Below are 24,016 nucleotides of genomic sequence, written 5' to 3' on the forward strand. Positions count from 1 at the left end.
TTTGAGAAATGGCTCATTAATAGTTTATATGCATAAGATTATGATAGATAAATAAACATGTTTTGGTTTATATATAATGTTGTATGATTTCCTTTTAAACGAAAATAAAGTTAGTAAATAATATACAAAATAAATTTGGGTTTGTTTAATTAATTGGAGGAAGCAAGTTTTTAGTTTGCGTGAGTTAACTAAGAATATGTTTGTGCTAATTAAATATTTAGACATAATGAATATACATATGGAACGTATTAAATTATGTTTAATTCGAATATGCAAGTGGTTGAGAGTTGATTTGTGATTTGTTATATTGTTGAATAACTATTTGGTGCTAATGGATAATAGGATATATATATATTTGGTTAATGTTTGGATTTGTTAAGAAATGATTTTGTATGGTAAATAATAGAAAAGATATTTATGTTCATATCATAATATTGCTTATTCGAATAAAATTTGAATTGAACTCATGTTCTTTGAATGTTCAATGTCTGTATTTTATCATGCTATGTTCGTAATGCCTTATAACCCTAATCTGGCAACGAATACGGGTTAGGGGTGTTACAGGGTCAACGCGCGGGTCAAGGGCAAAACGACGTCGTTTTGGGCGTTTAAGGCCAGCCTCAAAACGACGTCATTTTGAGTGCCAATATAAGTAAAAATTTTAAAATAAAAATCATAATATAAGTAAAAAATTTAAAATAAAAATCATTTGTTTCATGTTTTCAAAAAAAAGCTTCTTTCTCTCCATTTTTCCTCTGAGTATTGCCCAAAATCTGGTGAGGAGAGTCGTAGTGGCCATGGAATCCTAAGAATTCATATTGTCGTCCACGGTAAAAAAAATAAAAAGGTAAGGTTTTTTATATTTTGATATATATTTATATATATAGTTCTTTTTAAAAAAAAGAATATAAAGAGATTTAAATAGTTTCGGAAATAAAAACACGACCTTTGCGCGCTCTAACTTATTTTTCTTCGATCTACTGTTTGTTCTTTATGTGTTTGAATCTGTCTCTTTTCTTTTATTTCAAAAAAAATCCTCCCCCTATAACAATCGATTTATCATGGCTTTTATAGCCATTTTTACAAGGTTTTTTTAATCTATTTGTTGTCACTTCTTGCAGGCAAGTCGGTGAAGCAGGTGGTGGCAGGTGCAGCGCAACAATGGCAATGGCAGACATGCGGCGGCCAGGGGTCAAAAGCTTTTTTTCTGAAAATGGGTTAGTGTTTTTGGGCTACTGTTTTTTTAATTTTTTTGGGCCTGTTATTTTGGGTTTGGGCCATTTGGTTTAGTTTGGCACTGGGCCCGGGTAAAATTTTACAGCTACAATGGTAATATAAAGTTAGATATCATATCCAAATCTAATTTCGGATGATCGTTCGACATGCCAAAAAAATTAAATATCATCACCATACGTAGTAGAAAGTCAAGAAAAAATGTCAAAAATCGACTCAATATTGGTAACCATGGTACATGTCAATTACAACACATGTATGTGGCGCGATAAACTTCTAAATCCTTTAAAGCGACTTCTTCCTCAGAGATGCCATGATTTTTCATGTACATCCTATTGCACGCATTGCATACTTCACGTTATATTTATCGGACCGAGAGCACGTAATAATGAAATTAACAAGTTGTATGTTATATCGCTTGACAACAACTATAAAAGCATCTTTGAAGTCAAATTCCATCCTAACTTCTAAATGCCTGAAATTTGTTGACAATGATGCATGCCCTAGTCTTCTATGAGGGAGGTCTGGGAATTCTAGACCTCTCTCTGTAGCAAGATCAAGAGTTCGCATGTGTGGTGGGGTTAGTAAGCCATGAAACTCGGTTCATCCCATCGAGTAATGGTCGCAGCTTCATTATCAAATCTACCATCCTTAGGTTCAGTAGGAATGAGATCCGGATCTAAAATTATCGTAATTTTCTCACCACCGGGCCTCGCTTCCTTTATTGGGTCATTATTTATTTGTTTGTTCTTTTCAACCTCTTCGTTCTCTTCTCCATCTTCGTTATCAACCCATTTTGCAAATCTAGGGTTGGATGTGCCCTCGTTGATCGATGTTGTCGAGAGTAGATCATCCATTTTTGTAAACTCACAGCCAACCCCAGAACCACTTATGTTTGACCCACCATAGTAATTTGATTGTGTGTCCGTCTAAGTGTTACTAGTGTTCAACATCGGTGTGCCGAAATTAAAATCAAAGGCACTTATAGAATATCGTGCGGGAGTATCATAGGCCCGTTGACAAAATACCCCCAACTATCCCCCACCCTAATGTTTGAGGGGTGAAACCAATGAATGCCTCACCATTGATGATGATTCTGGCGGGTCTTAGTATGAGCTTTGTAGCAATGATGTCATTCCACCGTACAACCTTGTGGGTGGACTTTCAACTTTTTCATTGGGCGTGGGATTTGATGAGCAGGGTGTCTGTGAGCTCGAACCCTATTTTTCCTTCTCGACGAAGTCAGCATACAACTCCAGCACTATATTCCCACTTGAGCAATAAGAGTTGATCACCTGCTCGAGATCATTATCCTGCTTAATCTCAAAAATGGCATATCTAGCGAGTTTCAATGACGAAATATATCTATATTTGAGGCTTGAAATTCTTCTCCGGGCCCCCACTTTGCACCTAATCCTTGTCCGAAGCTCCTTTAACGTTATGGTCCGGTTGAATATCAAATCTTCAATTTATAATGATACAAAAATAAGGTCAATTTCAATCTCACAAATTTGACTGTTGTAATGGATAAGAACTCTCACTCGTTTGTTCATCTTCAATGAAATAACCTGTTTCACATGTTTAAAACTGAGAAAATAGTAAAAAATATAGTACTCATCACCCAAAACCTTAAACCTATACGTAAATTAAATAATTACCTTTGCTTCGACAACAACGTAAGGACGAAATTCAAGTTTTCACGACAATGCCAATTACTCCTAGTTCCTAGTATCATTTAGATCAACAATTTGCTTTGAAAGCCAGTATGGAAAATGAAAGGTTTGTATTGAGCTCTTTCTATAAAGCTCTTTTATGAGGGAAAAAATGCTTCCCCACAAAGGCATGAAGCGTGGAAAAAAATTTCTTTTTCTATCCCGAGAATCCTGAGTTGCAGGGGCTCAAAGGCAAAAGCAATGGATGTGGGTTGGGTTGAAATGGCCAAAGAGAAAACGCTCCCTATATGAGGTATTTTCATTTGACACAACAATGAAAACACTCCCTGCAAAAAGTATTTTTAATTGGCATGTGACAATAAAACGCTTAAAAACGCTCCCTACAGTAAGCTCTTTTACTGACATGTTAGACAAAAACACCTCCTATAGGGTGCGTTTTCTCATTTTACCCCGCTCCATCGCTTATATAAATGCATATTGTCATCCCCTAAATTCAGTAAACGAAATTTTTTTTCTTTTTTCTTGCGTATTAAATTTTTCGGGGTTTAAAGATTTATTTATCTCACTTTGAGGGAGACATAATTATAGTTTTAAGTTGTGTTTGAGTTCACGATGATGTCATAGAGCTCGATGACCTACAAATTTCACCTGTTGTGTAAATATGATGCTATCACTTGAGAAACCGATATTGCTTTGCAACTCGAGGTCCAAGTTGGGGTGATTATATGTCTCAGATTAAAGTGTAACTAGGGTTTCAAGGTTACAATGGTTATACTGTCAAAAGATGGAGCATAACTAGGGCCTTAGTTGACGGTGGTTATGCGGACACAACAACCAATATAATCATGTAATTCGTGTTGTCCATGTCCACCAAAGGTAGAGACCCTATTAGTAAAACTTGTTACACCCTAAATATGTCATAGGTTATAATAACGAGGCCACCACCTTTAGTGGATATGGATAAAAAGAAATACTTATTATACTAAAAGGTCACTGGCTTTACTTCCTCGTATTCTTTTTGGGTTTTATAAACCGTCCTCCTCTGACGGGAAAAAACTAGTTGTCCTGCCTGCATAACCACTGCCAACTGGAGGCCCATTTATGCTCCATCCTTTAACAGCATAACCTTTGTAAACTTGAACCTCTAGTTACACTTCAACCATAGACTGTATAATCACCGTTAACTGGGACCTTGAGTTGCAACACGATCCGACTTCCTGGGTGATGGTCCATACTCACATGACAAATGAAATTTGTAGGTCACCTAGTTCCATGGCACTACCGTAAATTCAAACATTCCTTAAACTATAACCATATCTATCTCAAATACGGATAAAAATATATCTACCAACTTCTAATTTTCAACTGCAAGAAAAAAAATTTAGTAAAGTGAAAACGCGTCCTACAAGGCATGTTTTCACCCACATCCGCGCCCTGTAGGACGCATTTTTTAGAGACAGAAAGGAAAACACATCCTAAGTGGCACATTTTCACTGATGTGGCAACGAAAACGCGCCTTGTAATACGCATTTTTTCTTTCTCTCTAAAAATAGTGTAGGTCAATAAATTTTTAAGATTCAGTATAATTTTTCAATTATTTTTTTTTCAGCATATATACATAAATTAGCCCAGCTTATTGTGTATTAACCGGATAAAAAAGGTGGCTTAAATTTATGGGTGAGAGTGAAGAAAAGTTATGGACAGTGAGGAAACGTTTTTCCAAAGGTTTACTACTTATTCATAGGAAGAAAGCAGTCATTTCTCTATTGGATTCAACCACAAATATTTGCTTAACATGTTTATTTTACCTATGTATGTTCTTCCCACAGTTTGAGTTTCATGTTTTTGGTTGACGACGGCGCTTCATTCAACATATATGAATATTTAATTCCTATCGCCATGTTGATTATACACCCACTATTCTGCATATGCTTTACATCATTGTATTCATAAATCATAGTTTTGATAACAGTGCTGAAGAGGCACAAATATTTGTTCATTAGATATGTTTGTTAGCTACCATGTGACACAATTATCTATGTATATTTAACATATGCTAAGCACCAATAAATCAAGCATTAGCATTAGGGTTTTTCTGGTAGTTTGACTTAGAATACTAGATTTAGTGAAAGAGAAGGCCTAATCTTCTTTCAAATTGAAAAGATCTTGATGCAGTATTCACATTCTTGTAATTAATTAGAAGGTTAAAAGTTTTTTTTTTTTTCATGCAGGAATGGGACAAAAGGTTTAATGTCAAACATATGAAATGAAGAAGGATATATATAGATTGATTTGTTTAGGCATATAGCTGTCTCTTGTAATAATATTTCAGTCTGTGTAAGGTTCTATTAACTTTATAATTCCCTTTTCCTAATCTACCTCTACCACTATGATAACTATATGACATTTCATTTCCTAATATCTTTCTGCCCTCGGTTTAAGGTTTGGGGTAGTTTTTGAGAATGATTTTAATGTTGTTCATTCGTTTCATCCGTTTATTCAATCAATCAATCAATAAATATTATTCCATTAATTTTAGCTACATTATTATTTTTGGCTTAAACTTTCTTTATTATACATAAGTTCTAAATTTAGTTTTATAAGTTCAACAAATTTATTTTTTGTGTTTTTTTATTTGGTCACTTTTAGCCTTTCCACTTTTCAAGTTAAATTGTGCTATTAATCTTGTACCATGTAAAAGTTGTAAATTTAATCCATGTTCTCCAAATGGATTATTCTTACTCCAAAATTCCGGTATTGACGCAAACGACAACAGTCAAATCCATTAATTGGCTTTTCTTTAGTAATATGTGGAATTAAAAAGTTAACACAACATTACACATGTAGTAATATGTTTGTCGCGTCAAATTTTAAAAATAACATAATTTAATTTAATGAATTTGACATTTACTATTTGATAAGGACTGTAATTTTAAAATTCTAAAAGTATAGGAACTAAAATAATCAAATTAAAATATAGAGACTAAATCCACAACATTTGCGTAATATAAAGAGTAATAGTATAATTTAACTTATTTCTTCAAGTTAACTTATTACTATATCAATATTTGCCATAAAAATAAACTAATTGAATAATTAATTCATAAAATTAAGTCAATTCAAACTAATTTTTAATCAATACAAACAAATTAATTCAAATCAAATCAATTTATGTGTATATATTACTCCAATATGTTGGCCTGATAGTTAAGATGTTCATCGCCTCAGGTGTGACCTGGGTCCAGAGTCGTACTAATCGCGTTGTTATTAGAGTTTTATCTTTCTCTTATAATTAAAAAAAAAAAAAAAACCTAACGAGGAATGAAGTGTTGGGGTTACTGCAAAACCTGCGGCGCATCATATTCATATTTAACATTGGTATTTAAATTTTGTCAGTTTTCTAATGTACCGTTGCAAAATGTCAGTTACTTGTGCAGCTATCCTTCAATTAATACGTATTGTATCGTTGAGACTGAAGAATCCACCAACTGCAGCCACTGTCACGCAGCAGGGTATGGCACTCACCACGCGCCCTGTAGTCTCCCTAACTAGATAAAGGCATGGGATGGGCCCATATAGGTGGGTACCCCCCCCCTGCCTGCACTCATGCTCATGTGCACTAGAATTTTATAATGGGAGGCAAAAATTGATTTCTTTTTTGTAAAAAGGTGCGCATGGGGAAAGAAGAGAGCCTCTACAAGTTACATTTCTTAAAGCTGCATTTATTTTTTGACCTAATCCCATCCCTCATATCCAACAGTTTTTCACTTTTTCTGTTTGTGAAAATGGGATTAGGGACCCTTTGCCTTGCTTTTACAATATTAAACCCAAGACCAAGAAGCCTACCATTCACTTTTTAACTTGTTTCTATTTAAATTAATCTTTCATTGTCCATTACCATAACTTAAGAAGGTTGTCCATAAAATAATCTAATAAATTTATTTGTTTCATTCATAATTATTGCAATGGAATGATTAAAATGTGGAAGTGCAACTAATCTTCAAGTACCCTTCAAATAAATTCACATAGTATTGAAGTTAGTTGAGGTGGTCCAATCCAATCCATTAGTGGTGCTTTGTGTTGGGGTATGACTTCCTTTTTGTGTGTAGGAACTAGGGAAGTATTGAGATGAAAGAAGGAATGCATGCCATTCCCTGGCTTTTGGCATGATGAAGGCATTGAAGAGGTTTTCTCCAAACACTCGAGTGCAAATCATTGGCATCTTGACCCTAACCCAATAAAAAGACAAACAAGGCCAATTCCCCAAACTGCTTTCTCTGCGTGTATTTATCTCCCACTGATCTAGGCGATTTCCAAATCTTCACATTTGGTTCAGTTCTTTATGCAAACTCTCATCTTTTACGCCAAAATCATATTATTTTCCACATTAGAGATAAACACCACAAATGATTTATTATTATTTTTGCTAAATTGTGCATAATATGTTATAAATTAAGACACAACCAAAATATGACATGAGCAAACAAATCTAATCTTTCACATATATACTAACCCAATTTTAGGTTTCATTTTAGAAAACACTGTTTATGTTACAATTCTGCCATTTGGCACCATAATATTATGACATGTGGATTTTTGCTATTTAAGTAAATAATTCATGTAAAATTACTACTACCTAATAAAGCTTTGCCAATTTTCTCAATTTAAGCTTAGAAATACAAATTTATGTTCATAATTTCAATTGCACAGTTGTTGAAATCTATATATAATTATTTTATAAAAGAATCTCAGAATACATGTTAATAGTGATAGTAAATTTACCCAAAGGAGGTACTGATTTCCATTTTTTTATACAACTCTTTTCTAAGTTATAATATTTAAAAGTTGATATTAATAATAAAATATTTTATTTCCAAAATTGATTTTTAAAGTTAGTTTATTTGTGGAAATATATTTTCAAATACATCCATGTAAATGTATTGATTTGGAATCTTTGACTATAGGTCATGTAGCAGTTATATAGAAGATTAATGTATAAGCTTATATTCAATATTATTAATTTAAAAATTAAAATATGTGATGATGTTCTCTGAAATTAAAGTGAAAACTTGACTTTAAGCATAAAATCAATATCAATAAATTAGATTGAAAATAACTTTTGATTTTTATGGTTTTTTACGGTGAAAATCCAATTTATATAAAAACATAAAGGCAAAATGAAAAGAATTTATTAATATATTCAAAGAATTTCTTTGATTCTATTTCTTAATTTTCTTGATTTTCAATTTTCTCTTCTTTTATTGATTTTTATATGCCATCATATCAGATTTTTAAAATAAAAATGGTAAATAAGGAAAAAGAAACTAAAAGATACGAAACCTTAAAAAGCAAAAAAAATCCAATTCAATTAAAAATATATTTTCTAATATATAGCCAAAATTTTGGTATAAATATGCTATTTTGAAAAATCATTTTAAATTACATATTTTAGGACTTTTAGTTTCTGGTTTTTTCTTTGAAAATATTATATTAACGCATGTCATTTGAGATATAATATTTTGTAATTACATTAATTATTGAAACATTTTTAAATATTTATAGTGTTTCAATAACTATAAATGAAAGGGTGTAATATTTTTAGTTATTGATCAAGAGTTATACCACTTATTTTTGACAAAGAATTATAACTATACTATCAATATTACTTGAATAGTTATGAGGTATTAGTTGAATAATTATGTCTCTTTTAAAGATGTGATTATTGAGATAAAACACCTTTTGAAAGTTATTCCTCTATGAAGAGATATGAAAATTCCTATAAATAGGAGTGAGATTTCATTTGGAAAAAAAAAATCTTTAAAGTTCTTTCTATCCTTCCTTCATCTTCTACTATTATTAGATTGTTCTATAAAGAATTATTGCAAGAATTCTTTATAGAAATTGATTTTCTCGTTGTACTCTGCTCAGTGCTTAATGGATTATTTTCATCAGTGCAAAATGCAAATAGTCACCGGATTTTATTGTATCTTTAAGGTTCATTTGCTTGAAATCATTTGCACACCGAGTATAGCTAGAGATGAATAGAACCTTAAAGATAGTGGCTTGATACACACCTTGGAGCCTAGTTCTATTGCTTCATTTTTCTGTTTGAGTTGTTGTTCATGTTCCAGTCGTGTGTTCGAGACTTTCCTCACCGATGTTTAGCGTTAAAAATTTTAAGGTTCTATTCATTTTCATGATAGCTACTACAACACATGAAAGTGGACAGACTAAGGGAGTTGACTTCCAACTTTGTTAAGTTTGATCGGTTTGATGGTGGCATTTTTCGACGATGACAGAAAATATACATTTCTTAATATTAACTTTGAAGATTGTTTATGTTTTGGATACTCCAAGACCAGAAGAGAATGAAAACAAATCTGTTGCTGCAACCCGAGAAAGGCAAAAATATTACAATGCTGATTACATGTGCATAGGCCACATATTAAATGATTTATCCGATGGTTTGTTCAACACCTACCAAAACAAGGTCACCGCTAAGGAATTATGAGACAAATTGGAGATAAGATACATGACTAAAGATGCTATAAGAAATTTCTTGTTTGTTGTTTCAATAATTATCAAATGATTTTTGTATCCACAATTATAGACAAACTTCCTCCACCGTGGAAAGACTTTAAAAGAAGTCTAAAACATAATAAAGATAAAATATCTCTTGAGGTTTTGGCAAATTATATTCGTATTAAAGAATAATATCGAAAGCAAGATCAGAACCTAGATTCTGAAAAAGCCAATGTGCATGTTAGGAGGAAGTATAAACTACTAAACCATCCAAGAGAAAGTTCAAATAGACTACTAGAGCACCTAAGTTCAAAAAGAAACAAAAGAGTTCATGTTACCATTTTGGTAAGCTAGGACATTTCAAGAGTGAATGTCGATTTTTAAAGAAGAAATATTCTTCTAAGGTTGATACTAACGAAAGTTCGTTGTCATGATTTTTGAAATTAATATGGCATAAGATGATAATGCATGGTGGATTGATACTGGAGCAACCAAACATGTGACAAAAGCATGTTCACAAAGTTCACACAATGTGAATATGACAATGACTTGTACATGAAAAATTCTTCCACCACAGCAATCAAAGGCAAAGGGTCTATTGAACTACAATTCACTTCTGGAAAGGTTTTCACCTTAAATGATGTGTATTATGTACCAGAAGTTAGGAAGATTTTAGTGTATGGAAGTCTGTTGAATAAGTTTGGTTTCAAACTTGTTTTTGAGGTAGACAAGTTTATTATGTTTAAGAAAGGAATTTTTGAAGGAAAATGATATATGTATGAAGGCATGTTCAAACTCAATATTATTAATAAGAATATATATATTGTTTCGCTTATAGGTTGAATCTTCTTATTTATCACATTATAGATTAGATCATTTGAATTATAGAAAATTTAATGGCATGCATAAGTAAAATTTAATTCTTGTTTTTAATAATAATATTGAAAAATACAATACACGTATGTTAACTAAAATTACTAGAAACCCTTTCCCTAAGGTTAAAAGGAAAATAAAATGCTTGATTTGATACACAATTTATGTGACATGCATAATACTCCTACATTAGGTAGAAAGAAATATTTTATAACTTTTATTGATGATTGTTCTAGATATTGCTATGTATATTTATTGTATTCAAAAGATGAAGCGCTTGATAAATTTAAAGTTCATAAATCTAAAGTTGAATTTCAGTGTGAATCATTTATCAAGTGCTTAAGATCGGATAGAGGTGGAGAATATTATAATCCAAGTTATTTTGAATCCACTGGGATTATTCATCAAGTTTCAGCTCCTTGCACACCACAACAAAATGGTGTAGCTGAAAGGAAAAATAGAGTCTTGACTAAAATGGTAAATTCAATGTTATCATATTCAAGTCTTGAATAAGATTTTTGGGGAGAAGTTATTTAAATAGATTGCCACATATTGAATAGAGTTCCTAATAAGAAAACTAAAATAACCCGTATGAACAATGGAAGAAAAGGAAATCAAACCTTAATTATTTGAAAGTTTGGGGCTGTAGAGCTATTGTCAAAGTTTCTATACCTAAACGTAAAAAAGTTAAGTGAATGAGGAATTGAATGCATATTTATAGGATATGCACATAATAGCAAGGCATATAGTTCATGGTAATTGAACCAAATGATTCAATTTCAATTAATATTGTTATTAAATCAAGAGATGTTATTTTTATGAAAATAAATTTCTATTTCAAGGCAATTACAACCACAACAATTAATTCATTCTTCAAATGAGAATGAGATTCCATTGGAACAAATTGATAATAATGATGAATCTTGTCAATAATTAAGAAGTAAAATGATTAAAAGGTCAAAGATTTTGGACCGATTTCATTATGCTCATTGTAGAAGGTAAAGGTGAAAGTATAGGCAACAAGATATCTTGTTGCTATAATACGAAATCTAATCCTATTAAATTTGAAGAGGCAATAAAATCTCAAGACTTTACTTTTTGGAAAGAAACTATAAATGATGAGATAGATTCAATAATAGAAAAATCAAACTTGGACCTCAATTGATCTTCCACTTGGTTCCAAACCAATAGGTAGTAAATAGACCTTCAAAAAGAAAATGAAAGTCAATAGAACCATTGATAAATTTAAAGCAATGTTAGTAGTTGACCTGCTGTCAAATGTAGTAGTTATTTTAGGTCAATTCTGCACCTAAAGAGCTTATTTTCTAGGCAATTTAGTATTTAATATTACGTTTTCGGTATTTAGGCCTTATGATTAAATATTAATAAAATAACTATTTTGTAAGTGTTGTGACCCAATAGGCCAACACAAGTATTAAGTAGTACTAATATGCTTAATTGAGTGTGTAGAATGAAGATCTATAAGCTCAATTGGCGTGGAAACAAAGGACGAGTGATGCACAAGTTTCTCAAACTGTCAAAGCGCAAAACGAACGACATAAGAAAGAATTTGCATATCGTATCGCGCCATAGACGAAGATTTTCTTCAAATAAATTTTACACTGAACATAACTGGAGAACAAAGGAGCCAAGGGATTTATAGAAGACAAGGTTAGCAATGTCTATGTGAATATATATATATATATATATATTCGGAGTATTCCCAAATTTTTCATGTTCTAATATTTGCTTGCAACATTTTATTTATTTATTATTGAAGTATATATTCAAACTTTGAGTTCCGAAATAATTATTTGGATTTCAAAATTTCTTTTTAAAATTATATTTAAAGTAAGTCATATTTTTAAATTAAATTTTAAATATGATTTTATTGTAATTAATAATAATAAACCAAATTTAATGCATATTTCACATTAAAATTATTGAATCAAAATCAATATTACAATACATATATTTAGAAACTAGTTTCGAAGTATACCACCAATTTTCTATTTAAATAAATTCAACATTAATTACTCCATTAAATAAATATTAAACTTGTAGATAGTGTTTCGTGTCATATTTAATTGGTTAATACTTTATTAAATTGTAAATATTAAATAAAATATTTTTCAAAACTTTCATTTTAATTTGTAAATTTTTGGTATATAGGGTTTAGAGTTTACAAAATTAATAAATGATATAAAATTATTTATATATGTTGCTAGTGTAGGAGGTTGTGGGTTCAAGTGCGTATTATCCTCCTATTTTAAGGGTTGAGGAGAGGTTATGATTAGTTTAAGCATTGTATAAAAAAGAACAGATATTATAAAAACCTATAATAAAATTAATGTAAAAAAAAAAGGAGAGACTCACAAAGAGAAAGAGTTTAATTCTCGGGATATGTATAGGGGTAATCTATTTTAACAAAGAAACAGGTAATTCAAATAATAATATATAGTTTTTAGAATGCAACGTATTTTATCATTGCACTCAATGTCTATCAAGATAGATATAACTTGACAAAAGTTTGAAGTAATGAAATTTCACAAATTTAGCCAACAAGCCATGTCACACATATAATCAATTTATTTTCTTTGTTATTTAATAAATTTATTTTTCATTCAAACTTTTTAAATGATGATAATAAATTATTTTAATAAAAAATACATGGTAAATAATAAAAGGGTATAAATAGATGCGGTTTTCTTATTTTACATCTTTACTAGCCTGATTAAAAAAATAGTGTTCAAATTTTTTGTGTTATTATTAACTTTTTTCTCTCCACTCTCCAGTATTCCTGTCCAGCTTTTTTATCGTCAGCAATTACGTTTGTTTTTTCTATAAGCATTTTATATGGGAAATAGACAAAGAGTCAGTTTATCAAATTGACTTTTGTTGAAGTTGCACCTAATCTTGTAAAAATCCTCCATCAAATGCAGGAATTCTCAAAGTCAAAATACTTGTATCTATGTTAATAACTGAACCAGCTACAATTGTTTCTTTTGTCAAAGTTTTGAAGCAAATTGGCTGGCAGAGGAGATGATACAGTCTTCTTGTCTCACATTTCCATGTCCTTTCTCCTGCAAACAAACTAACTTCACCCTTCGCATCCGTCAGTAGCTAAGCTTGGACTGTTGGGAATGGCCTTTTGAATGGTAGATCAGATCAAGTGATTGTATACATTATCTTCATCTTTACCAAAAGGCCAATCATCCCAAAGGCAAAAAGCCCTTTTTTAAAGCTATCAAGTGATTATATCAGGTCCAAAAGCAAAAAGAATTTAGGGAGAAAAATAATATAAAAAACTATGATTGAAGGATATTGAAAGGCATATATTGCGTTGTGGGGTCTTTATTTCTAGCTAAAAAACTGTCCACTCTAGATACGAGAGAGAGAGTTCAATATGGGATATTGTTAATCTTTTTTGTTTTTTAATAAATGAAAAAAAAGTTAACTAGCTTTTGCACTCTATGTTATTAATATACAGTATTGATTTGAAGGAGAAGGGAAAAAGAGAAGAAACCAAAATGATGGAAACATAACTTTGCTTGCAGTTGAAGACAGAGTCCACCACCACTCACAAAGGCGTAAAAGCTGTATGCTCCACTTCCCTTCTCGTTTCCCCCTGCACATTTTCCCAAGCTAACTATTTCTCTGTCTCCGGGAAAGCTCAATTTTGATTCAACATATATATGCATAATATATTCCCAACCTTACTCTTCTATATAATCACACCATATGTAGCTTTTACTTGAATTACTTTTTTTTTTTTTTTTACTTTTGCCATTAGTTTTGTTAGTTTACACAGTTCAAACCCCTTTTTTGACTCGATCTTTGTTTTAATGCATGAGTATTGGACCCTGGCCCTGGGCAACGCACACTCTACAAACCCCTTTTTTAGATTTATATTATTACAAGTTAAATGAATTTTTTTTAACGAAGTTTGCAAGTACACTATTGTATAAGTCACAAAGCATTCCTCTAATCTATTAAAACTAAAATTAATTTAATACAAAATACGATAAATTAAAAATCGAAATATATCTTCATATTTGATAGACTTACATGCATAGTATTTGCGCATACTGTCACACCCCAAAAATAGGATTCAAAAAATTGAGTTTGTGAAAACCAAGAGTGGTCACGCCCCGATTTATAAAGTTATCTTTGTGCATTGTAAATAAACCGAGAGTTTGAAATGGATACCGAAATTAGGGTCATAAATGATTAATTAAAGTATTACAATAATATAATCAGGTATTATTATATTAATTAATCTAGAATGAAACTTCATTACAAGGTTTAATTTGAAAATAGTGTGTTTTAATTGAGTTAGGACCTAATTGGAAACGGGTGAAATGAATTAAAATATTAATAATGAAATTTAACTACGAGTAATAATTATTATATATAAACTAAAGTGAAATGTGCTAAGAACTATAAAGTTAAATAAATTAATAAAAAATTGAGTAAATGTGTAAGCTAATAAAGAATATGTAAGTTGAGCCGAAATAAATATATATAATTCAGTGACTAAAATAAGTAAGAAATAAGATATAGATTAATTGGTTAGGCGTTAAGGTTTGAGTCAAATTTCTCCCATTTATTTTTTTTTAATTTTTAACAACATAGGATAAAAGTCACACTAAAACAAATATTATTTGGCTTAAAAATTAAGCAAGAAATAGGCCTTAGGTCTAATGATTAGCATGCCACTCTTTCCGTTTTGTTTATCCAAGTTTGAGCCCCCTCATTTTTTTTATTTCATAATTTCACCAAAGACACTCCACAACATATCTATATGATTAAGTGCCAAAAATAAACAAGAAATAGGTCTCATGCCTAACGTTTAAAACTCTAAAGCCCCAAGTAACTCAAGTTTGAGCCTCCATTTCCTTTCATTTTAATTCCAAATTTCAGCAAAAGATTAGGGAAATTACAAGTGACGCCCCTAGGGTTTGTAAATCCTAGGAATTGACCCAATTCTTTCCTAATTAGAATTTATATCTTGCCCTTCCTCAAAATTCCATCTTTTTCTCTTCTTTTCCTAATTATGTTTTCATATTTTCCCCTTTTCAAATCCTAATAGAATTTGCCCTCCATCTTTCCATTTATTCTCTTTTTATTTCCTTTTTTTTTTCTTTAAACCATATTTTCATCCTAATTGTGGATAATTATTTTGTTTTCCCGAAACAAATCATCCTCCATTTAGTCGTTCTTTCTATCGATTTTGTAATTGTCATTAATAACATCCCTACCTTTGCCAAGAATCAATAAGTACATCTCGTTTCTGATGCTTGGATCCTAAATTTTCATAATATTTCTATCTGATGTTAATCTTACATTCGATTAATCAATCTTTTTTGGTTCTTACCGAATCTTTCAATAATCTTGATAAATCTTGAAACCAATCATTAAATCGTGCATAAATTTCATTTGAATGACTTATTTTAGGTGCATCATATTACATTTGAATGTAAGGAACGTCGTTCGGGCTTCCAATGAAAAGTGTGTGCTCTTTTACTAGTAAATCGAGGCAAACCATGTTTAGGAATAAGGCCACATAGTCTTCCATACGAGCGTGTGGACTACACGGCCTCTCATACAACCATTTACCTTTGGAACCCTAGGCTAGTTCGAATCTCACACAGCCAAGAACCCTCTACACGGTCGTGTCTCTCCTGTAGGTTAATTTTACAAATTCCACACAACCACAATCTGTTACACAACCGTGTGTGTAACCCTTCCACACGGCTTGTCCATATGATTGTGTTCTCTACTTTACAATTTTTCCCAAGAAATTTATGTTATGTGCAGTTTAGTCCTTGGATATTCCCAAAACTATTTTTAGTGTTTTATTTTATTCAATTGAGTCCTTGATAATATGAATAATGTTAGAATCTATGATCTAATTGATTAAATTCTTATATATATGCATGATATGAGAATAATATATATGTCTGTTGGATCTATATTTCTGATTGTATGCTCAATATGCTTCATGATACCGTTAAATTGAGCCTATGAAAAGCATATGTTTTGCTATTGTACTGATTAGTTTTTTTTAAAAGCATATTTATTGTTGTCGTATCAATATATTATAAGCATATTATTTGTTACCATTTTGATCTGTTATAAACATATCATATTATATTGTATGGGGCGGGACGCTTTGAAAGGAAGAAGTTCTGACAGATTAATAATCTGCAACTCTAGTGGTTCATCCACAAATTATCTAGTAGCGTATCAACCTGCAACATTGGTGGTTCATCCACTCATTTTCTAGCAGCTCTTATATGCAAATTGTAACCTCCCTAACCCGGCCTAGATGTTATGACCAGATTGAGAAGGCTACATTAGCCACAGAAATGGCTAGGCTATCTTACTAATACTTTTAACACCCCTAATCTGACTTATTTTAGGAAAATCGTGTTTGTTACTTTGAGTTAGGTTAAACATTCATTTATTAGGTCATATATACTTTAGACTTCATTTTATTGTTACTAGTGATATTTTTAGAAAATCAGTTGGTTTATCGCTTTACTTTGCAAAAACTCAATGTAATCTAATGCAACAGAAAAACATTTATTGAGTCAAACTTTACTTAGGCCAAATAACATACAATCAATGATTATTAAGTCCAAACCATTCGAATGAATAATGCATGCATAAAAATTCCTAAAACAAAATAATCAAGCCACAGATCAAAAACATAAAATTACAATTCAAAACCAACAAAGAACTTATTAAATATGCTTATTTAAAAACAGTCTCATGTTTAAAGAGATACTCCGTATGCCAGGTCCTAGATTTTAGGTTTACATGAAAAGTTAAACACTGTGGGCAAGTGAGTTTAAGATTTATTTAAGTAAACATATAAAAATACAGTAAGATGTAGAGACATCAACACAGTGACCATAACAAATAGAATAATTTATCAATCAGCGCATATATGCATTAACCAAAGACCATAAAGCCATCTCATGAAGTTCATATCAACAAGAGTTCATATTAAACCATACCAATATACAAAATGGAGTATGCAATGCAAAAGGTTCCTACGCAACCATCCGTTACACACCACGAGTTCCTCAGAACCATCTACCAAACTCCAAAACAATAAGGCCTTAAGCCCGTTGTGGTTAAAACCACCAATAACAATATGCAAATACAATTGTAGGTAAAAATGTAGACAAGCTGCAAGTAAAAATGCGATAAAAATTACCTAATCTCTTCAAATTTCTGATGTAGTGCACTGACAACAGTATTGCAGACTTTAAATGCCGCCGGATCTCCATAGAACTCCTCCGTCAACCAAAAAGTACTCACCCCATGCAGATACAAAATGCCATACAATCAGTGAGCAATTCATGCTATCAAAATCAATCTCGATACAGTGGAATGCTTAACATGTGTATCAATAATCAGTGTCAGTGTATGCTTTGCATACTTTTATTTTTTAATAACATTAGCATTCAAACATGCTTTCAATAGCATATTCGATTTTAGACTTGTATATATTCAATCAATCAAATCAACAGTTTCACTAGTATGTAACTTACGATACAATCTAGTCATACTTAGTATGCAATTTGAACAGTGGCATAGCATGTCGAACATTACACATGCATTCAATAATCAATAAACACGATATAACATCATTTCAAAGCATATCCCAACAAGCATACTATAATCCCTAACATTGGTAATCAATCAAACAATCAAATATAACAATTTCACATACAGACAATCTTGGTAAGAGCTTAACCACTCAGTCAATATTTTTTAAGTCACATACCTTGCTCGACAACTTTTAATTCGCTTATTAGACCATTTAGCCATGCCCAACCAACAAGCATTTTATATCAAATTATAACTTATATGAAGAATTTACATCCAATTATGCAAAGTTAGGAACCACACCTTATTTCGCAACTCGCGGCACAACTTCGTAAAAATTTGCACTTTCGTACCTTAAACCCTAAATGAATGTTGATACAAAAATAGCATTAAAACATTAATTTTACACTTAAGACTAGCCTTGAAACACCCCTAAGGATTGGTCCAAAACAATGTTTCAAAAACGAATTTTTAGATTCGCAAAAACGGTCAATCTTACATTAAAACAATGTCTAGTGAGAGTGCAAATAGGTTCCAATTTTTACTGTTGGTACGGGATGTTATGATCAGCAACTACAATCAATTTCATATAAAAAATCAATAATTAAGCATTACTAAAAATCCTTAGAAATATTCGACCAAATCATCAACTTTAAACAAAATTAGTACGACACTAGTTTTCACTAAATTTTGCACTTACGCTACCATTAACTACTTCCAAATTGTCGAACAAAAGGTAATCGAATACACCTAAAAAAGACACAATTAAATGCTGATTAGAAAAGTGGAATAGTGATATTTATTTGTTGGAAAAGAACAAAAAAGTGACAAAAACAATAACCCCCAAAGTGGTATTCAAGAGGCAACACACCACCATAGACGACATAAGGAAAGGATTAAGGGGCTAGTTACGGTCTGTTTTAAGCTTGGAAAATAGAGGAATAAAGGGCTGGAAATAGCAGGTTAAGTCAATGTTTTTTTTTTTTTAAATCGACAGCCACAAGAGAGGTTTTAAAGGGTGGCAAACACCTCAACGATAGAGGCTTAAGGGGCTTCTATAAGCAATCTTTAGGGAACATGTAAAGGCTGAAGGAAGGTTGTTTTGATCAACAAAAATAGAACCAAAATTCTAGAATTAAATCAATAAATAAACGACATTAAAAAGGGAGAGGAAAAAGAGAGGAAATAACACTTACATAAATAAGAGAAATGGGTGATAATGGTGATTTTAATGACAACAATGCGGGATGTTTTTGAGTGAAGAAAACAACAGATTGGAGGCTGGAAAATAAATTGAAAACAATAGCAAGAAGGTGAAGATAACGAACAACAAACTACCACCAGGGAATGAGAAGTGGACAACAAAGAGGGGTGCAAAAAGCTAGTTTTTTGGGCGGCTCAAGAGAGAAGAAGAAGAGAATTTTAAGAGAAATGAGAAAGGAAGAAGAAAGGGATGGAAACAACAAAAATAATAATGAGGAAAGGTTGAAAAGTTAAATAAAAAGTTCTATTTTATCTAGGCTAGGGAGTGGGAGCAAAAATAGCAAAATTATTGAATTTGCGAAAGAAAGGATTCAAACTTGGATCTCTAAGCCAATTACACTATATCCTTAATTTCCCTTAACCATTAAGCCAATTACTCATTCTTGTTATAATTTTACAAACTTTAAATTTAAAAAAATCAGAGCATGACAACTCTTAGTCCACTAATATAATTTCTTCTAACCCGATTTTTAAGATGTGACACAAATATATTGTATATTCACAACCATCTGTCAGTGTATTAACCTTCAACACTGGTGGTTCATCCACCCACATTCTGACAACTATCATATGCAAATATGTTGTGCATTCACAACAATCTGGCAGCGTATTAACCTACAACTTTCGTGGTTTATCCTCAACCTAAGGTGTAGGGATGGACGAGTTTTGGAGAACTCTTACTATAGTGTGTAATGGTGGGGTAAGATTTTTTTTTGTTAAACTGAAACCGTATTGCATTCATATAGCATGTGCATATAATTCTGAGATTTCTAAGATGATATATATATACATTGTTAAGTTGATCTGATATACCAATATTCTAAAACTGCTATTGTGAATTATTCTATGTGATGTGATTTTGTGTGCTAATTGGTTGCACTGGTTTTCTTATGATGGAACCCACACTGAGCTTCATAGCTCACTCCCTTTTAATTTTCATCTTTTCAAATAACCTACCAGGTTAGGACATGGGTATGACATCCGGCGAGTCTCGGCTCGATTTTTATTTTATAGAATTCTTTTAGGCTCATTAATTGATTTATTTTAATTATTATTACTCAAAGACTGTATTATTTTACTAAAAATTGAGGCATAAGATTTGAGTTTGTTTTTATTTTGCATAATATTTAATTTAACTTGTAGGTATGGAGTTATGATTATGAATTAGTTATGCATGAACCTTGGCTTTTATTAATAACATACGTAATTATCGTCCTTTTCCGCTGCTAAGCTATAATTAAAAAATTTGGTGAATAATAAATCGATATTTAGCCAATTTTCTACTAAACTAAAATAAATATTTTAAAATGGTTGTTTTTAAAACTTCAATAAACTTACTGGGTTACTTTGGTGGCCGATGTAATCTCTCGAATTCGGTCCTAACGTCTAGGATGAGTTGAGGAGATTACACTTACAATAACTCAAATTTGGTATTGAAATTCCAAGGTCTTAGTCTTTAGATTAAAACATTATTTAAACTAAGGGCGGAGGGAGGGATTTCTATGTAGCCCCTTTAGTTTTTAGGAAACCAGGAGTTAATATAATTGTAAAATTTCACTTTGGCTTCAAATTATTTTATTTATTTTTCCCCTAAACATTTTTTGGTTCTTCCTTGATCTAAATTAATATTAACTAAACACTTGATTAAGTTAATATTACAAGTTAATCGACACTAAAATATATATAATTTTAAAATAAAATACTCATAGGTTATATAAGTTATTTAATTATTTTTAATAAATAAAACCATATACCTATTTTTTTCATTTAAAAACCACAAATTATTTAACGAGCTCTTTATTTATTTATTTAATTTTTCACCTTTTTAGCCCTTAAACTTGTGATATTTGTCAAATCACTTCAAAACATATAGAAAAATTAACATTTGTTAACTTTGTTGACGTGGGATATACATAGATTGCCATGTGGATGCCACATCAACAATTAATTATTTTTAAAATAAATGTCATTTAATAAATATATATTTTATTTATACTTTTTTTCAAAAATATCATCTTCAGTTCATATTGTAAGTTACTAAAATTCCTATACTTATTATATAACACTTAAAACCAATATAAAATTAGATGCATAATCAAACAAAATTACGCATTATGCGACACAAACTTGAGTACCCAAAAATCATAGTCTTAAATTTTGCGAACAATACTAAAAACTTATTAGGAAAATATAAAAAAATACAATTGTATAATTATTCAAATGCTGGCATACAAACCTTATTACCCAAAATTAGAATGTGAAATCAATAAAAGATATGAAAGTTAATGAATATTAGTATAATTAGATTTGGATAATAACATCCTAATAGTAATAAGTTGAGATAACAAGTATATTAATTGATCAACTTTTAAACTAATAATCCACGTAAACACTGGGAAAGAAAAAGAATCAATTGCTGGGTGGGTGGGTAGAAGGGAAAGGTGAGACAAATGGGAAAGAGGTAGAGGTAAGGTCATTCCAATCATACCAATGCACAATACATAGACAAGATTCGACCAAACAGCAAATATGAAAATCATGCTTTGGTTTCAACAGCAAGCACACTGTGTGAGTCTAGTTAATATCATCAACTTTTGAGTACTTTTCAACCAAACCCCAAAAGTCTAAAGTGTCGTTTCCACGACAGACGGAGTAAATCGTGGGCTTCCTTTCTTCTGCCATTTAATGGGTTTGTCTTTATTATTTACCCACAGTCTGTTCAACATTTTGATTATTAATCGAACCGAATATGAAATTTTTCAACTGTTATTTAAATTGAGTTTTTTTAAATATATTAATTGAACTGGAATTTATATGTTTTTATCTTTTAATTAAAATAAGTATAAAACATATAAAAAATATATTGTTAATGTTTATTTTTTTAATGGTTTAAAAATATTTATTATATTTAATATATATTATTTATTTCGATTAATATAAAAATAATAGTCCAAAAATACATTGCTAATATAAAAAATATATTTGTTAGAGTTGTGTAACCTAAATTTCTGTTAAAATAAAATACAAGTGAAATCCGTATATAAGTACACTTCTTCTATTTTATATTATTTTAAATAAGGCGTTTCAACCTTACTGTATTGCTTCTATTAAACTTTGAGTAGAATAAGGTTTTAAAACCTATAAATAGATGTAGTCGTCTCTCCTCTTGTATCATTCGAATTCAACACAGCGAATTTTCTTCTCTCTTACCCGTGGTTTTTTCCCGAAAGGGTTTCCATGTAAAACTATGTGTGTTCTTTTCTCTCTTTCTTTGCGATTCATTTTCATTATCAACATTTAATTTTCACATATTTTATATAATATATAATATCTATTTCAATTAATTCGATTAATTACTCGATTTTTAACCGAATTAACTGATAACTGAAATTTCAAAAAATCATTAACCGACCTTCGACCAAACTAAATTCGATCATCGATCGATTAATTGAATTAGATCGGTTCGGTCAGTTAATTCGGTTTTAACCGAACTATGAACACCCCTACCACAAATAACTTTAGAGTGAAACCAATTTTCTAAACCTATTTATATTATCAATATCTTGATTAGTCATGGAAAATGACAAAACTTGGTTCTTTATATCTTCATAAATGAAAAGTTTCGTATTTAAGGGGAACAACTTATATCAGGATGATCCTAAAATATATAGCTTGTAGGTATTAATAAAATAATATCACATCATCAATTTTTAAAAACATACAAATATTATTCTACACTCAATCACATATGATAGTGTAACAACCTGAATTTTCAGTGGTAACAGAAACGGTAATTTGAAGTCACCAATTCCAATGAGTAAGCTCGTAAATTTTATTATTAAGTATTTACGAGTTAAATGTGATTTTAGAAAGATTTGTGAAATAGTGATTTGAGTTTAGAAGGAATTATTAGGCTACTTGGTTTTAAAAACGGGGTTTCGAGACCTCAATTTTATAAACCGAGCCGTAAATATTTATAAAAATATTACGGAGTGTCATTAAGGTAGTATTAAAGTTTCGTTAGAAAATTTTATCGTTTCAATAGTTAATTAATTAAAAAGACTAAATTGAAAAATGTGCAAAACTTGCTAAAGTGATTAAATAGCATAAATGGTAAACAAAGGAGGACTTAAGAAGAAATTATGCCTAAAATAAAGGCATGAGGCGGCATAAGCAGAAAAGAAAACAAAAATCATGTGATTAAAGGGCAAAATTGTATTTTTTGTGAAATTAACTTAAATAAATTGAATTCCAAACTTTTCTAGGCTATTCTTCTTCTAATTTTCAGTCCAAAAACGCCATTGAATGTCCTCTAAGCTGGTTTTTCGTATTTTTTCATCATGTGAATTCAATTTTTGCTCTTTTCTTGTAATTTTTATTTTTTTAACACTTTTACAATTTGGTCCAACTATCTAATTCATTAGTTTTTGATTCTATGGGTAATTTTGAAAGTTACCATTGATGAGTTCTGGATGTTTATGATAAAATCAACATGGATTTGAATTTTTAATTTTGTTACATGAAGACTTTATCAAGTAATTTCTAGAACTTGATTTTAGGACCAAGTTGTGAAAAGATTAAATCTTAGCGTTTGATATTAAATTCTATTTATTAAAGGGCTGTGTAATGGCTTATAATATTTAGATAAAGAGTTAATTGAGGAAAATTATCTCATTTGATGAGTTAATTGGTGAGGGACTAAATTGCAGAAACTATAAAAGTTGGGGTAATTGTGTAATTTCAAATTTTGAGGGGTATAAATTTGTGAAGTGGACTGAAATTGAAATATATGCTAATGAATGAAAAATTTTACATTCTAGATCAAGAGC

General features: G+C 30.7%; 1 long non-coding RNA gene across 2 annotated transcripts; it reads right to left on the reverse strand.

The window, feature by feature from the left end:
* Positions 1-17,216: 17,216 nt before the first annotated feature.
* Positions 17,217-19,479, reverse strand: LOC128039643 (uncharacterized). Of its 2 annotated transcripts, none has more exons than XR_008194090.1 (2): positions 19,121-19,479; positions 17,217-18,285 (listed from the first exon to the last, which is right to left on the reverse strand). It is a non-coding gene; the product is annotated as an uncharacterized LOC128039643 (long non-coding RNA). The 2 variants fall into 2 exon arrangements; XR_008194089.1 differs by having other exon boundaries at positions 17,217-18,674.
* Between the last annotated feature and the right edge of the window lie 4,537 nt (positions 19,480-24,016).

Source organism: Gossypium raimondii, chromosome 3 (genome assembly GCF_025698545.1).
Source record: "Gossypium raimondii isolate GPD5lz chromosome 3, ASM2569854v1, whole genome shotgun sequence".
NCBI classification, from domain to species: Eukaryota; Viridiplantae; Streptophyta; class Magnoliopsida; order Malvales; family Malvaceae; genus Gossypium; species Gossypium raimondii.